Raw genomic sequence first — 14,815 nt, forward strand, 5'->3', positions numbered from 1 at the left:
GGTACATATAAAAGCTGTAGGCATTTCTGAAGGTAATTTCTTAAAGGTTTTCAATATTTAATTTCATTGTTAATTCTCTTGGAAATCAACCTTTTTTTTATTTCTAGTCCTCTTACTTTATTTGACTTCTCTGTCTCTTTCTGCATAATTTCTGTTCTTTTCTCACATTTTCTCATTGGTAGTGTAGATTCAGGATGGTCCTATGGTTTGATAAAGAATCCACTGCCCCACCAGCCCATCACACAGTTATCTGTGCAGTGAAAATTACTTTTGACCAGAGGTTTGAAGGAGAAATTCTATCTCTTATGGTTTTTACATAGCCGTCGCAATAATTTCCCATTGATAATTTTCACACTTACCTTCCAGAGTGGGTGTTCACACAGGAAGGACGGTTACACTAAAAGATATAAACAAAATAGAGAGAGTACAGAGAAGGTTCACAAGAATGTTGACAGGATTTCAAGGTTTGAGTTACAGGGAAAAGTTGTGCAGACTAGGGCTTTTTTCTCTGGAGTGTAGAAGATTGAGGGGGGACTTGATAGAGGTGTTTAAGATTTTAAAAGGGACAGAGAGTAAATGTGGATAGGCTTTTTCAATTAAAAGTGGGGGAGATTCAAACTAGAGGGCATGGTTTAAGATTGAAGGGGGAAAATTATAAGGGGAACATGAGGGGAAATTTTACGCAAAGGGTGGTAGGGATGTGGAATGAGCTTCCGGTAGACGTGGTTGAGGCGGGATCATTGGTTACATTTAAGGATAGACTGGATAGTTACATGGAGAGGAGAGGACTGGAGGGGTATGGACCGGGTGCTGGTCAGTGGGACTAGGAGGGTGGGGATTTGTTAAGGCATGGACTAGTAGGGCCGAACTGGCCTGTTCTGTGTTGTAAGTGGTTATATGGTTATATGGTTACCTGAGTCGCGGTAATTTCGAAGACTGGACGTCGATCGACATTGACAATGATATAGACCCTCCTTGCAATGTAAAGCATCACTGCATCGATGTCATCAGTGATGTTATTCACCCGTGTCTGAAAAAGCACCAAGATAGAAGAGAAAAATGGGTCTAGATCCACAGATTATTCCAATGATTCAACATAGTGGTTGACTGCTGCTGGTAAGTAAATGTCGTCTTGCTTTATGTGGTGAACTGCTAACTACTGTATTCCTGATTATCTGGTTCTACCCCATCCTGTGACTGTACCTGTGGCTCCCCTCCCTCTTTTGACCTTGCATAAACCCTCTCACACCTTGACCATTCCCCAGAAAGTCCGGGTCACGGCACAAATGAGGTCCCTGTTTATTCTGAATAAAAGCCTGTAGATCAGAGGCTCAGTCCCAGCTTCTCGAGTTATCATGCACATTGTATTCATTAGCCCATTGTTGCGGACCGCCTGCAGTTCAGTTTAGACTGTAGGCAGTCCACAAAATTGCCTTGGGCTGCCGCAGGGAAAATTTTGGAATGGGAATGAGTCACTCATTCGAACCTTTTACACAGCCTGCGTTGCAGGAATTTTGCAAAAATTCTCATTACACAGCAGGTGTATAAAAACCATAAATGTCTTGGTGTTTTTCATGAGTGTAAAAGGGTTAGTGTTTTGGACAGCAAACTTTCCACATCTCCGCTCCAGCACCTACGGTTCTTGTGCTTCTCTGGGCTATGAGACATTTCCAATATCGTTTTTATATGCTCAACATCTCCCCTTTACATACCAATCGCAAAAATGTGTTCCGACCCGAAACTATTTCCCTCGTGCCGCCTGAGCTGCTGGCCAACTCTCACTCATCTCTGTTTGCTCAAGACACCAGTACCTTCTCTGGGTTACGAGACATTTTGTATAATTTGTATAATTCTCTCTCTTGTTTATATTTTGTCTCCCCATGTTCCTGTCCTGGAGGCTCAAAGACAGATGCTCCTCAAGCATTTTAATTAGTCAGGGGCCAGGGATTCCCATGACCTAATGAGAATTTTACAAGAGAATATCCTTGAATGATTACTTTTCATATTAGTTATTGGTAATGGAGGACATCAGACTCCTGTATTGGGAGTCTGATGTCAAGCATGCAAATGGAGTGGTTTGCTTCATGAGATAGTTGAGCAAAATCAATGCCTTGATAATGGGGGTACTGGCCTGTGAGAGATCACTGACATTGCTTTGCTTATCCTAGTCAAGTCAAGTTTATTGTCATCTGATTATATAAGTACAAACCGATGAAACAGCATTCTCCGGTCCTCGGTGCAAAACATGCAGACACGCAGCTAGATATAGCACACAAGCAGACAAATAATACATATGCAGGATAAGTATTATATCTAGTGACCCTTTCCTAAGGCAATTATGTTCATATGATATTAAGGGCCTTTTAAGACCATGTGGTTCAAATTTTTGCAGGAGTACATGGTACTTCACCAAATGTGTTTTGAAAGTCTATATGCAACAAGTGCATTCATCGACTCTTCCCGCTAAATGATCAAAAACTCAACCAGATAATTTAGACATGATTTCCCTCAACACATTTTTGCTGTCTTACTTTAATTAATCCACTTTTTTGAAAATGCCCTCAGAGATTTTCCCACTGCTGAACTCATAATTGTCAGATTTTCCATTTTTGAAAAGAGTGTAATATTTGTGATGCTCTATCAATATTTGCACATCCAAGGAAGATTGAAGAGGGCAGAGCTTCCTTTATTTCCTTCAGTAGACATTGATGAATCCCATCAGACCAGGGAGTTATTACTTTGGAGTGAAATCAAACTTACTTACATTTCTGTTGGTGGTGATAAATTTATCCACTTTTGTAAATACATTCTTTATCTCCCACAACTCAAAGATTTTCTGTTCATTTAACTATCCTTTTACATTTGGTATGCCTATAAAAGACTTTTGTGTTTCCATTTTTACCTTTAAATTGCTTTTAGTTCGAATTTCTTTTCTTGGTTCTTTCTTGTGTTCTTTGTCTTCTAATTTTTTTTATGCCAATTTATATTTGAGGCAGCATGCCACTTGACTCAGTGCAGCCTAGATCCCACAAGTGTAAGAACAAGAAATGGGTGGCATTTCAGGAAGACAAGCAAAGAGGCTTGTCTTAAGGAAGTAGAAATGGAGATGCTGAAAGATTCACCACTGGCCCTGCAAAGTGAAAGTGTCGCAACTCGTCCACAGTACTAGGAGAGGTGTAAACGGTTCGAGTCAGATCTGGGAGGAGAATCTGAAGACCAAGAAAAGGACTCAGAGACTGGCCAGTCATTCTGGATTATTTCCATTTTGTCTTTCATGAGTAAAGGCAGGCTGTAATATATGTGACATATGTAATATTGTTCGGTACCACTTATAGAATTGTAGCTTGTGACTTCTGCTCCTTGTGATGTTCCTAAATTGTTTAGAGTGGAATCTGCCACAATCCTTCCTGGTTTCATAGGGTAACCAACTAGTAGATGTTCTTGCCTGGCACTCCAAGTTCCTTATATTAATAAAAGACTTTAACAGGAAAATCTGCAGATGCAGGGATTGTGGGGAAATACACAAAAGTGCTGGAGAAACTCAGAAACTCAGGAAGTAAAGGGTCTGAGCCCTTCGACAATAAAAAGGTGGGGGGAGAATAGGAAAGTAAAGAGGAAGGGGCAGGGGAATGAGTGCAAGCTAACAGGTAAGAGGTTATAAGTGGATATAGGTGGGAGGGTAAAAGAACGAGTAATATGGTGAGGGGTAGCTCTCTGAATGGAGAGGAAAGGGAAGGGGGTGGGGACCTGGAGACTGAGGGATGGTGTAACAGAGATTCTTGTGGGGTGGAGTTTAACAGAAACCAGGGAAGTTGAAGTTAGTGCCATCTGGTTGGCGAGTGCCCTGAAGTGTGGAATTAAAAAGGTTGGCCACTGGGAGGTGTCTTATTGCAGTGGACAGAACAAATTCCCAGCCTGCATCCAAGTCTCTCCAATGTAGAGGAGGCCATCCAGTGCCTTGCTTCCTTTTGAGTAACTTGATATTTTTAAAACCTTTCCATAATTTCTCTAAACCTCAATAACAATATGCCTATCACAATTGAGATCCTATTCTTTCATATTTTTTTTTAGATACTAAAATTTCAAGTTCAGCATTTTTCCCAGCAGCATAAATTATTCCTTCCTCTGCCCTCCCCTCTCCACCCCTACCCCATTTTCCTCTCCCCACCCTCCCCTTCCCTTCCCTCCCCATGCCTCCCTTCCCCCTTCTTTCATCTCCTCCCTTTCTTCCCTTCCCCTCCCCTCCCCTCACCACTCCCCTTCCCTTCTATCGCTTCCCCTTCCCTCCCTTCCCCTCCCCTATAAGAACATTCTGGGCCTGTGCATAATGATCTTTACAAGCAACATAGTGATTGTGATTCTTCTACACTACTTACCCTTCCCTTCATCTTCCCCTTCACTACCCTCATCCTCACCCTCCCCCTCACCCTCCTCTTCTCCCTTCCCTTCACCCAGCCCTGCATCTTCCCCTTCACCCTCTTCCTCACACATGTTTAACTCATGTCCTCTACCCAGATGGGCATTTCCATGCTCCTCTCCAACTCACTTGCTGACTTTTAAGTGTATTACCATTCATTCTTTCTCACTGGATCAAAATACTAGAACTCACTGTGGGAGCATCTTTACCAGAAAGGCTGCATCAGTTCATGAAGGCTCATCACCACCTCGAGCAATGAATGGAAAGCAATAAATAAGACTTTGTCGAAGGGCTCAGACCCGTACATCTTTGAAAAGAGGAAGATGATGATGGGCTTGCAGCCATTTTTTAAAATACCAGGAGGGGCAATCAGATCAGCAAGCTGAGGCATGAGTTCGCTGGACCCTATGGCCTGTAATAGTCAAAGAGAAGGCAGGGCAAATGAATGAACATATAGTGACAGGAAGGGAGGGAGGATGGATGGCATCATATTCTTTCCTTTGCATCCAACACATCAAACATTCTGTCTGAAAGATGAGATTGAATTTCCCAACTGACCTAAAGAGTTCTCTGCTGATGAGGTATTACATTGGAGGCATTTTCCAACCTCACACTGTCCCTATCAATGAATTAAAGATTGTCATCACACTTTTAATTGAGACATACTGCACAGTCACAGGCCATTTCAGCCCATAAGTCCATGCCACCTAATTTACACACCAAATTAACCTATGGTGGGAGGAAAACCCAAGCAAACACGCAGAGAGCGTACAAACTCCTTACAGACAGCTTGGGATTTGAACCCCGGTCCTGATCACTGGTGCTGCAAAGGCATTGTGCTAACCACTACACCAACCAGTGCTGCCCTAAATATATTTTATTATGGATTAAATCCATTTCGCCATAACATCAGAGTCGTTAACTAGGGTTAATGTGCCAGTGACCCAAGTTCAAATGTTTGCTGTCTGTAAAGAATTTGTACGTGCATGGTGTTTCTCCGGGTGCTCCAGTTTTCTCCCACCCTTCAAATCCTACAGGGTTGATAGGTTAATTGGATGTAATTGGGTGGCACAGGTTTCATGGCATGAAAGGGCCTTCTATAGTGGTGTATAAGTAAAATTAAAAAGGATCATTCGAATTTCATTTTCCCATCGTCCATTTTTCACCCAGATATGTGTCAAACACAGCATGCATTGCCACCAATCCAACCCTCCCCGTTCGTCCTTCTTGTTGTATTCACCTCCCCACCTTTACTCACCCTTATCCCCTAGGCTGAGCATTAGTAAGGCTTCCCCTAACCTTTCCACCCCTCCGCCCCACCCTTCATTGAATAGAATAAAATGATGTTAACTTATGTTAAATAACATATTAGGGGTCTCCAAAGAGGTCGATATCAATGCCTGGAGGTTAATGGGACTATCCAAGGGGTCATAAAATGCCAGGGGGTTGAAAGAGAGCCCGAGGTTCCCTCACCTGACAGCACCCCCCCCCCTTCTGGGCCCCTAGCCTTAACCCTACTCAGCCTAATGGTTAATCCACCTTTTATTCTGGATATCTCCTCCCCACCTACACTTCTGTTGGCCTCTTGTTCACCTCCCCATACCCCTTACTCCCCTTCACCCTCCTTCTCCTTACCATCCCTTTACCCTTCCCTTCATCTTCCCCTTCACCACCCTCCTCCTCACCCATCCCTTCACCCTCCTTTCACCCTCCTCCACCCTCCCCTTCACCCTCCTCCTCCTCCTCCTCACCCTTTCCTTCACCCTCCCCTTCACTCTCCCATTCACCCTTGCACCTTCCCCTTCATTCTCCCATTCACCCTCCTCCTCACCCTCCTCTTCACCCACCTCTTAAGCCCTTCTCCCTCCCCTTCACTTCCCCTTCACTCTCGCATCCCCTTCACCCTCCCCTTCTCCCTCCCCTTCACCCTCCTCCCCATTCCCTCCAACATCCTTGCTTCATCCTCTTTATTTTTTCCATCACCCTCCTTGCATTCAGCCTCTACCCATTCCCCCTCACCATTCCCTTCAGCCACTCACCTTTCATCCACTCCCCCTCATCCACTTAACGATTGAGAAGAAAAACAGCTTGATCAGTAAATTGTAGCCTTTCACTCCAGGTTCTGCACATTAGTCTCTCTCCACCATCTGTTCAAAGCCTTGTGGTTTTTACGAGGGCTTTGACCCAGTCTTGTCTCTTGCCAAAAGCTGCAGGGAATTTTTGGCAGGGGTGGGAGGAGAGGTGGTTCAAAGATTCCCTGGCTAAGGTCTTGCTTTGTTTCTCTTGTGGCTGCAGGCGTAGAAGGCTGAGGACAAATGGATTCACACATCCATACAAGGTCCATAATCAGTGTGGGTGGAGTGCAAGGGAGGGTACCAGTACTGGCAGGGTATCCTCTACCCAGAAAACACTGATTCTGTGATCGGTCCACAGACAACTGTGCACAAACTGTGCAATAGCAGAAGAAACCTCACCACAACTGTGATTTGAAGCCATAGGATCATGCAACATAGAACAGGCTCTTTGACCTGACTTATCCATAATGACCTAGTTGGTATAATAGGCGAGTTGCATTTAGTCCATATCCTTCTCATCCCTTTTTATCCTTCTTACTGGGCTTTGGCTATGTTTTAAAAAGACACCTCCCACAACCTCATGGCAAGCACTTCAGAATCAGAATTTATTGTCATGAACAAGTCATGAAATTCGTTGTATTGCAGCAGCGTCATGGTGCAAATGTTCATATTATAACCATCTTATACCATTACTGTAAAGATAAAATAATAAGAATAATAGTGGACGAAAAGTAAGACAGTGTCTTTGGTTCATTGATTATTCAGGAATCTTATGGCAGCAGGGAAGAAGCTGTCCTTGTGCTGCTGAGGGCTTATCTATAGGCTCCTGTACCTTTTCCCCAATGGTAGCAGAGTGAAAAGAGCATGGCCTGGGTGGTGGGGGACTTTGAAGATAGAGGCTGCTTTTTCAGACACCGCCTCTTGTAGATGCCCTCGATGGAGTGAAGGCTGGTGCCTATGATGTTGCGCCCAAGTTAACAATCCTCTGGAGTTTATTCTTCTCCTCAGAGTTGACACCTCCATATCAGGCAGTGATGCAACCAGCTAGAATGCTCTCCAGTATACACCTGTAGATGTTTCCAAGACCTCCTCAGCAAATCTCTTCAGTGCAGGTAAAACTTTGGCCCTTGATCTCATAGAGTTATAGAGTCACATAGCTGGAAACAGGCCTTATGGCCCAACTTGCCCACGCTGACCAAAATGCCCTTGCCACACTGGAGCCACCTGCCTGCATTTGCCCCATATTCCTCTGAACCCATCTTATCCATGTATCTGTCCAAACTTTTCTCATCCTGTGATTTTTTGTGATTCTGGCTGGGGTTAAGCACTGTGATCTTTTGGCAATAAGTAAAAAAGCTGTAATCAGAAACATTATGGTTTTCTATCTGCTATGTTTGTGATTGAGGAAGGACTGGAAAAGAGACAGCGAGATTGCTGTGAGGTAGGTTTACACAGATCAGCACAACATTGTGGCTGAAGGGCCTGTTATGTACTGTAATGTTTTATGGTCCATGAGAGATCCGCAGAGATGAAAACCCATCTGACTGCCCAGACAGGGCAGGTTTGTTGTCCAATAGCTGAATTCACCTTGAGTTGTGTTAAGCAAACACGCGTGCTGAAACTTCCTGGCTGATGTCCAACACTTCTTGAGTGGTTGTGATGAAGCACTGACTTTTATTGGTTTAATCAAGCAAGAGTATTACTTCCAATTCATGGTTGCATTGTGTTTGAGCCTGGATCCAAAGCTGGCCATGAAATATCTACAAACCAGCAGATGATGGTAGCAATACTACAAAGGTAGGTTATGCCTTTTTTCTCTCTTTATATCATTCCTTTTGCCACAGACGAGCCTGAAAATGAGTGGGATATTGAAGGCTACAAAACTGCCCCTCTACCTCCTCTTTCTTCCATGCAGATCAACATCTGTATAGGGGTTGGGTTAGTTTTTTTAATGTATTTTATTGCCAATTTCTTTATTGCATTTAATTTATATTTTGATATAGATATGATGAAAAACTTGGAAATGAAAGAAAAGTTTCATTGCTGTATTTTTAACCTAACCCATCCACAGAATCACCACAGTGATTGTTCACCCAACTGTGTCCACACTGGCTCCTCGTAGAGCACCAAGTTGGAACCACTTTCTTCCCTTTCCCTCGGCTGAATTGAGTTGTTTACTGTCACCTGTACTGAGGTACAGTATAAAGCCTTATTTTGCATGCTGTCCAGGCAAGGTTACTCATACAGGAATCAATAAAAATTTGATAAATAAACAAAAGTAAAGGGAGTAATGTTGCAATCAATCATATAATGCAGGTATAGTGTTAAAAAAAACATTGTGCAAGGTATTGAGAAAAGTACAGTTAGGAAACAGTGCATTATCTTTTACCCATGAGAGGTCTCCTTAAGAGTCTACTATCAGAAGGAAATAAATTATCGTTGAATCTCGAGGTTTGTGTTTACAAGTACGTTTATATCTGCCTGATGGAAGAGGTGAGAAGAGAGTGTGACGAGGGTGGGATTGGTTCTTTAACATGTTGGCAGCTTTCCTGAGACTGTGGGACATATAGATGACTTCAATGGAGAGAGGTTGGTTTGTGTGATGACCTGAGCTGCTTTCACAACTCTGCAGTTTCCTGTGGTCTTAGAGTAGTTCCTGAACCAGGTTGTGATGAATACAGACAGGATACCTTCTATGGTGCATCTGTAACAATTGGGAAGACACACTAGGGATGTGACAAATTTTCTTAGGCTTCTGAGAAAGTAGAGTAATTGGTTTGCTGTCTTAGTTGTAGCTGTGACACTGTTAGTCTAGGACAGGTTATTTGTGATATTTACTCCTAAGAACTTGAACCTCTTCACTATCTTCACCTCAGCATTGTTGATACATACAGGGATGTGTGTCCCTCCCTATTCCTTGAAGTCAGTGTTCCCTTTGTTTTGTTGACATTGAGGGACAGATTGTTCTTCTGATGCCATGTTACTAAATGCTCTGTCTCTTTCTTTTGCTCTGACGAATCATTGTTTGAGATCCTGTTTATGATGGTGGTGCCCTCTGCAAACCTGTGAAAGGAGTTAGAGCAGTCTTTGACCATTCAATCCTGAGTGTACGGGGAGTAGAATGAGGGACTGAGTATAGAGTTTTGTGGGGCATCAGTGTTCAGGATTATCATGGAGGAGGTGTTGACACCAATCCTCACTGATGGTGTCCATAGGTCAGGAAGATGAAGTCTGATTGTAGAAGAGGGTGTGGGGACCAAGATCTCATAGTTTGGGAATTAGTTTGTTTGGGACTATGGTGTTTAAGGCAAGCTGTAATTATTACATAGGAGACTGAAGTAAATCACAAAATTCTGTAGACACCATGGTACTTTGATGAAGGGCTCAAGCCCGAAATGTTGGTTATGCATCTTTTCCTTTGCTATATAAAGAACACTGACCTGCTGAACTTCTCTAGGATTTTGTGGGGTTTTTTAACATAGGAGACTGACATTGGTGTGGATATTTGGGTGTGTGGAATAGATGCTGGGTAATAAAAGTTGAGGAGCTCTGCAAATGGTTCTTTGTTCAGTGCTGATGTTGTTTCCTTCTGAAGGAATTCTATTCCCAGCACCCCTACAAGTAATGAATTCCAGATAATTTCAGCTCTGACTGATCAAGGTTTCATCCTTATATGTCCCACAATATCTTTCACACAGCACCATCATCCTGAAACCACTTACCCAAATAAAGGCTATGGAATTACACTACCTAGAGCCTTTTGATTGCCATTGGTACCAAGTTGGGTGATTTTTATGCAGTTCCCCCAATGCATATTTTTTAGAATGCTGGTGATGTGTGCAGTTCTCATTCATTCCGGGGTCTACACAGTGGGCAGAGTGTGGTGCCAGTGGTGATCCAACATTAATTCAACATCAGCACAAATGAATTAGAGCCATGTTCAGTTTCTGCAGAAAACCCAGCAAAGAGCAGCAGTCAGGGCTCACTACCTAAGCCCTATAAATGGGTTGACAATTAGAGTCATGCATCGTGGAAACAAGCCCTTCAGCCCAACTTGCCATGCCGTGAAAAACTTTCCACCCACACTAGTCCCACCTGCCTGTATTGCCCCACACCCCTATAAATCCATCCTATCCATGTATCCATCCAATTTCTTCTTAAATATTGCAATAGTACTTGCCTCAGCCACCTCCTCCGGCAGTCCGTTTCATACACCCACCATCCTCTGTGTAAAAAAGTTACATGTTCCTGTTAAATCTCTCCCACTCACCTTTAAACTATGTCCCTGAGATATTGATGGGGGATAATTTCCTGAACACACTTGACAAATTTCTCCCTGTCTAAACCTTTCACAATATGGCTTTCCCAGTCAATATTTGGAAAGTTAAAATTCCCTAATATGATAACCTTATTTGACTTAGAGCTGCAACAACCTCCTGGCATATTTACTCCCCTAATTCCTGTTGACTATCTGGGGTCAGTGGTACACTCCCAACAAGATGCTTATTCCTTTCTTATTACTTGGAGACTTCAGTTGTCGGGAGAGTTGGATCTGCAGACTAGATGATGTTTGGTGCTCAAAAACAATGGATCAATGCGTTGTGAGTGAAAAAATATAGTTGACTGATGCTTCAATTAAACCCTCTTGCTCCCGAATCATTAATGATTCCTTCTCAGCATCTTTGGGATAATAGTAATGAGTCAGGTTCTTACAGTACAGGGTGTGAAATATTATGTTGTGTTTGTATTGTATGTTTTTGGGAGATAAATTGGGGCAGGTTTTTAGTGTAAGTGACATACAAACACTTTAAAACAGATCTTATTTAAATATTGGAGCTCTGCTCATGCTAGACAGGCTGGCACCAAGAGCCTTTGCAAAAGCTTTGGAGAAACCCCAAGATTTCTCTAATGGATTATTGTTTACAAAAAGGCAACAAATGAAAGAACTCGTCGGAGTCACGGGCTGTTTGAAGTAGAACTTGCTGTTCTAAGAGGGTCATGTGGTTTTGCAAGCAGAGAGAGTAAAATATGCTTTCTGTGTGTGTGTGTGTGCGTGTGTGTCTGTGTGTCTGTGTGTATGTGTGTGTGTGAGAGAGAGAAGGAGAGAGATTTGGAAGATGGGTTGTGAGTGCTTAGTTCAGCCTGGTCAAAGCCCTTGAGGTCCATACAAGAGGAGAGGACTGGCTGCCTAATATTTCATGAAATAAGTGAAACAAAAAGGAACTCTGTGGTGACCTGAAAGAAAGAGGTTATCATCTGGAAAACCCTAATGGGGCAAGTTTCTTCGGCAAGACACTGAAGTTACTGGTTACAAGGAATCAGTTGTGGGTGTCCAGTGAAGAACAAATCTCTCTGAAAACTGACAAGATCCTTCCTGAGTGGTAACCATTTACCTTTCAAGCACCAAAGCCTGGTAAATGTTAAATTCTGTGCACAATATAATAATTGCCTGCAACCAGTAAACTTGGAGGCATGAGAAGTGAGATTAGACTGAGAATCAAAAAAGTTTTCTGAACTTACACACACATTACATATTCATGCGCTTTGAATTAGAAGGGGGTTAAGTTAGGTTAGTTAAGTCAATTTTTTTTTCTTTGGCTTGGCTTCGCGGACGAAGATTTATGGAGGGGGTAAAAAGTGCACGTCAGCTGCAGGCTCGTTTGTGGCTGACCAGTCCGATGCGGGACAGGCAGACACGATTGCAGCGGTTGCAAGGGAAAATTGGTTGGTTGGGGTTGGGTGTTGGGTTTTTCCTCCTTTGCCTTTTGTCAGTGAGGTGGGCTCTGCGGTCTTCTTCAAAGGAGGCTGCTGCCCGCCAAACTGTGAGGCGCCAAGATGCACGGTTTGAGGCGTTATCAGCCCACTGGCGGTGGTCAATGTGGCAGGCACCAAGAGATTTCTTTAGGCAGTCCTTGTACCTTTTCTTTGGTGCACCTCTGTCACGGTGGCCAGTGGAGAGCTCGCCATATAATACGATCTTGGGAAGGCGATGGTCCTCCATTCTGGAGACGTGACCCATCCAGCGCAGCTGGATCTTCAGCAGCGTGGACTCGATGCTGTCGACCTCTGCCATCTCGAGTACCACGACGTTAGGGGTGTGAGCGCTCCAATGGATGTTGAGGATGGAGCGGAGACAACGCTGGTGGAAGCGTTCTAGGAGCCGTAGGTGGTGCCGGTAGAGGACCCATGATTCGGAGCCGAACAGGAGTGTGGGTATGACAACGGCTCTGTATACGCTTATCTTTGTGAGGTTTTTCAGTTGGTTGTTTTTCCAGACTCTTTTGTGTAGTCTTCCAAAGGCGCTATTTGCCTTGGCGAGTCTGTTGTCTATCTCATTGTCGATCCTTGCATCTGATGAAATGGTGCAGCCGAGATAGGTAAGTCAATAGTTAAGTCAATAGTGATACGTTAAAGTGTGATCGTGTTTTCATATTTAAAGGTAATTAAAAACAACCTTTGTTTAAGTAACCATTTGTCTTAGTGAATATCTATCGCTGCTGGGTTTTGAGGTCCTCTGGGCTCGTAACAAGGGCAATTAAGTTGAGCGAGAGGAGGAGGAAGAGAATAGGGCTCCCAGAAGAAAGATCTCTTGACCTTGAGTGAGCAGCAGCTCTTTTCCACGCAGCTCAAAATATTCCGAGAGGCTGCTTGTCCATGCGGAAGGTGACAGAGGATGGCACATGCTGCTGCTACAGAACAGATGCGGACATGCCTAGCCGATGGCTTTGAGGCTGACAGTGATCACACAAGTTCAACAGCTTTCGGTCATTTGAGGCAGCTGGATACGACATTGGAAAAATCTCAGCATTTAGAACACAAAGTGATTTTAAGAGATAAGCAGGGAAGTGGCATTGAGTCCAAGAGAGGGTCCTCAACTGGTGGACTGGATGGCAGAACAGGGGCTCATGTTCTGATGTTCCAAGAAGGTTGCAAGGCTCTAGCCCATGAAAGATGAAATATTCAAAGAAAATAGCAGCTGGCAGCACAGAGTGTCCAGGACTGCAGTCTTTGAGGTGGTGCTGGGAAGCCCATAACTGAACTGTATCATCATCCGAGAACCATAAGAGGATCCTGAGATTTTCATGGATCCAGAAGGAACTTCACACCCTAAATGTTTCACTGACCGGCAACTCTGCGAAAGAACACACATGATCAGGTCACACAGCATCCATAGGAAGTAAAGAGTAACCAATGTTTCGGGCTAGGAATCTTTGTCAGGTGTACGAGTTTCCCCACATGTATGTGTATTGCACTTGACTCCAGCATTGGCTGCATTCCTTGTTTAACATCATACATGATCCACTGATTTTGCAATGGCTTGTATTGCCCTCTCTTTCATGTACTGGATCACTCAGGAGAGTAATATGCTGCAGAGTAGGTCTCTAAATTCACATTTACTCATTTCATCAACCACAAACATGTAATAATGTACTCAGTCCCCACCACTGCAGCCTTCTCCACTGCCACAACAGATTCTCACATTCCACTTGGGAAGCACGCAGCCCAACGGTACAATCTTGAATTGTTCATTTTCAGGTGAACTTGAGCAGCATTTACAAAGGCAGGATTTAGAGCAAGAACAGGTGAATTTAAAAGTGCTGGGAAAGATGAGTGCTGAGTTGGTTAATTCACTGTAGCCAATAAAAAATAGAGAATGGCCCAGTTTAAGAGTGGAACTCAGAGGCTTTGGCTGAAGAAGCTTCCTCAAGAAGAGATGGAGGACAGTTTAGAAGGCAAAGGTGAAGTGAGGTAAGACATTTTGGATTTTATTGTACAAAGAGAGAAGTGAGACTGACAGCCAGCGCAGCGCTGTGCTCCTCGTCAGGGTGTTAGAAATCAGGGACTCCACCAGTGTCCCTGATAACTTCACTTGTGAGAAGTACATCGAGCTCCTTATAGGCCGAGTTAGGGAAGTGGAGCTGGAGCTGGATGAATGCCTGATCATTCAGGAGGCAGATGAAGTGATAGATAGTAGTTACAGGGAGGCAGTCATTTCTAGGAGGCAAGAGGCAGACAGCTAGGGGACAGTGCAGGGTACCCTTGTGGCTATTCCCCTCAATAATGCATATATCATTTTAGATATTATTGGGGGTGGGCAACGACTTACCAAGGACAAAGCACGGCAGCCAGGTTTCCATCACTATGTATCAGAAAAGAAGGGAGAGAGGGGAGAGTGATTATGAAAGAGGAATTCATTAGTTAGGGCAACAGACAGGAAAGTCTATGGACCAGATCAAGACTCTCACTTGGTATGTAGCCTCCCAGATGCCAGAGTCAGAGATGTCTCTGATTCCACTCATTCTTCAGAGAGAGGGTAAGTAGA

Source organism: Narcine bancroftii, chromosome 4, assembly GCF_036971445.1.
Source record: "Narcine bancroftii isolate sNarBan1 chromosome 4, sNarBan1.hap1, whole genome shotgun sequence".
In the NCBI taxonomy this organism is placed as follows: Eukaryota; Metazoa; Chordata; class Chondrichthyes; order Torpediniformes; family Narcinidae; genus Narcine; species Narcine bancroftii.